Consider the following 3,542-nt stretch of genomic DNA (forward strand, 5'->3'; position numbering starts at 1 on the left):
GGGCAGATGTTTAGGGTGAAAATACCCTAAGACACGTGGCCCAATAAAGGCTTGACACGTGTCAATCTTCAAACGGTCTGCAAAGGCCCAATCCCTTTGTAGACACGTGTCCCCTATACCCTAATTGAGGTACAGTTCTCTCTTTCTATAAATAGTAAGGGTAGACCTCATTTATGAGGATACATTAATTGCAACCACAAAAAAACCAAACAAAGCCCAAACCTACTGAAACGCTCTCGAACCGAGAAGCTTTTACTGTTCTTATTCCACTTCGAAAAGATACTAACTTAATCTTCGGAGGCGGAACTCCCACCCCCCATCCGGAGTCTCCGTTACTTGTGCAGGTACAGGCGTAAGAAGGAAGTCTGCTAGGTGCAGGTACAGGCGTAAGAAGGAAGTCTGCTAGGAAATTGTAACTCTCCCGAAGGACACATAGAAAACCCCCAAACAGGAGTGTCCTCCCGAAAAGCCTGACGCCGACCATGAGAGGAAAGATCGCGATCCCGTCGTCTAGGCATGCTATTATAAAAATAAAAATCTAAATGCTTAGCATCATTTCCTAAGATATTTAGTTATTTATATCGAGTTGCATTTTAATAAAAACCTAAATCCTTAGCATCATTTCCTAAGTTATTTAGTTATTTATCGCAATTTCTATTATACGCTAAATTTTTACCTCAAGGCTAAAAATTAGCAAAATAATGGAATCATTTATAGTATTTAGTTTCTCCATGACGAACTAATGCTATATTCTCCTAATTGCATGATACTATGTTCTCCATGACAACGTAGTACATACACAACACAAAACATATTTCAAAATTGCACGAAAACAATAGATCGACGCATCATGGAATATTTTACAAGATCTATAACCAATATGTCATCATTTCAAGTGCAAAAGAACAATATGAACAACAAAGTACACCATTTCCACAAGTAGTTCCAAAAATGGTGATTTGCTCATTTCTTCACCAAATCATGCAATTTTTGTCTCAAATCGCTCACAAACACACATACATACATATACAAGTAAATTCATAGCAAGAATTTTAACATAAACCTCAAAATCAAAAATTCCCAAATTGATTTTAAGGGTTTTTTCACGAAATTACACATTTGAAGCAAATTCGAGACAAAATTAAGGGAAACTTACATATATCCTTGTGGAGAACCAAAAATGAAGAAAGTAGCAAAAACTTAGGGCAAAATTGATGAAAATTTGAGCTCCAAAATTCGCAAAAACGTGAAGACAGCAGAGCCGCCGCCGCGACACGGTCAGCCTACGCCACGACACGGTGATCGGGTACCGTGTCACGGAGCTCAGATCCCATGTCACGTTGATTCTAGGAGTCGACGGAGATCTGATTAACAGCAACAAGCTCTGAACAGCAGCGCAGCAACGAGTAGCAGCAATAAGTAGCAAAAAAATAAAAAAGGAGAAACCCAGCAAAACCGCCGCGTCATGGGACCGAACTCCGTATGACGGGAGACTAAGCCACGCGCCGGTGTACCCTTGCCGTGGCTCGGTGATTTGAGAAGCTCAAAATAAAAAAATGGAGAAGAGGAATAGCGGAAGTAGCAAGAAAATGGCAGAAAAGGTGAAGAGTAGCTCGAATTTAAAGCCAAAAAGTATCCCGTTACATCCCGTTTCCCTGCAACGGTTTCCGTTACCATGTAACGGTAACATAATGACGTGGCGCACGTGCTCTGGACTGGTCAAAGATGCCAGTTGACTTATTTGCAACGGTGAGATTTCCCGTGTCACGGGAATTTATTCCGCGTGACGGGCACCCACTATCGTGTCACGGGACTCCTACTTCGTGACACGGTGGTCCTGCGAGTGTCCTGCACGTTCCTTGAAGCTGTCAGCTAATATTCCTGGCGTTTTGACTAAAATTGCGCAATTTTTCGTATAAATTGGACAGTTAGTAAATTACGCGGAAAATTTTAACCGACGTTTAAAGGGTATTAAAATTACTATTTTGCCCCCATTAAGCGTCAAAGTCCATTTGCCGACGTTTTAAACACCTAATACGGTCAGATAGTCGACTTGAAGGTGTGAATCATCTGCGGCCCACGTTTAGGGATAATCGAACCATCATACACTTGCAAATTTCAGCGATTACAGTAGTTGTCGGCTCTCCTCAAGCATGGAAAACGTTATCGGTGGATTTTTCTTCAAGTATAGAAAACCGCCAAGTCGGCTTTCCTCAAGCATAGAAAGCGTTATCGGTGGATTTGTCTTCAAGTATAGAAAACCGCCAAGTTGGCTTTCCTCAAGCATGGAAAGCATTATCGGTAGATTTCTTCAAGCATAGAATGACACCAAATTCATACGTCGACTTTCCTCAAGCACGGAAAGTATCATCCGGTAGGTTTCTTCAGGCTTAGAAAGCTACCAAATTCCTCAGTCGGCTTTCCTCAGGCATGGAAAGCGTTTCAACAAACGTCATCCGGTGGATTCCTTCAAGCATAGGAAGCTACCAAACTCATTTGTCACCGATACACTGGTGCCAGATACGTATTTTATCCTTTTACTCTTTTATCCGTGGAATTAACATTTTCTGCAAGTATCGGCGTATATAGAGTGATTTAGGATCGCAGAACGTCTTAAATCATTCTCCGTCCCTATCGACTACTCTGACTATCGTTTTCAAAACTAACGTTTCTACAAACTTTGTCAAAGTGGGGGCTTCTGTAGACACTTAAAAATGTCTCCCCAAAACCAAACCCGATGATGAACAACCTTTCACCTCCACTATTTGTCGGGTTCAGTATTTAATCCCGAGAGTGCTTAAAATATCGTATTTAATTAAATTCAATTTTTGAATAGTCCATGGATCAGTCTTGATGTTTGATCAAAGCATCGTTTCAATTTCAGCCCAAACTTATTTTACTTTTTTATTAATTAATTTTAGCCCAAACCTTTTTTTATTGTTTTATTTTATTTTCTTTATTTTTGGCCCAAACTTTTTATTATTTATTTTAGCCCAAATAATAATAAAATTAGAAAATGGCCCGAAATTATCAATTGGCACTTAAAATGCTGAACGAAATTAGGGTTAAAAATGAATTTAGACGGAAAAGCGGACTGAAAATTCCCGCGTCACGGCAACAGTCCACCTTGTCACAGGAAACTTTCCCGTCTGATGGTGGGGTTCAACGTGGCACGGGACACATGCTGTGACACGAGGATTTTTGTGTCCTTTCTGCGTAAACCCTTAACGCGTTTTCTCTCCCGTTTAGCGTATATTTCCCGCGTCACAAAAAGTACACCGTGACACAGGAATGTTTCCCGTCTAACGGTGGGATTTCCCGTGTCACGGTACACTTTTCCATGTCACGATATAACTTTTTAGGGTTTTTATCATTTTAGGGTTTCGTGTGTTCCCTCACCACATTTTTTCTATAAATACCCCCTCATTTATGATCCGTGAACGGTTTACAAGTTCCTTAAAAACTTGTTTGCGGCTCCCTACTTTCCTTGTCCCTAATCGTATATGTCAATTCCCACTTCCTATGAGTGCCAAGCATACACC

The sequence above is a fragment of the Chenopodium quinoa genome, unplaced genomic scaffold (assembly GCF_001683475.1).
Source record: "Chenopodium quinoa cultivar QQ74 unplaced genomic scaffold, ASM168347v1, whole genome shotgun sequence".
Classification (NCBI taxonomy): Eukaryota; Viridiplantae; Streptophyta; class Magnoliopsida; order Caryophyllales; family Amaranthaceae; genus Chenopodium; species Chenopodium quinoa.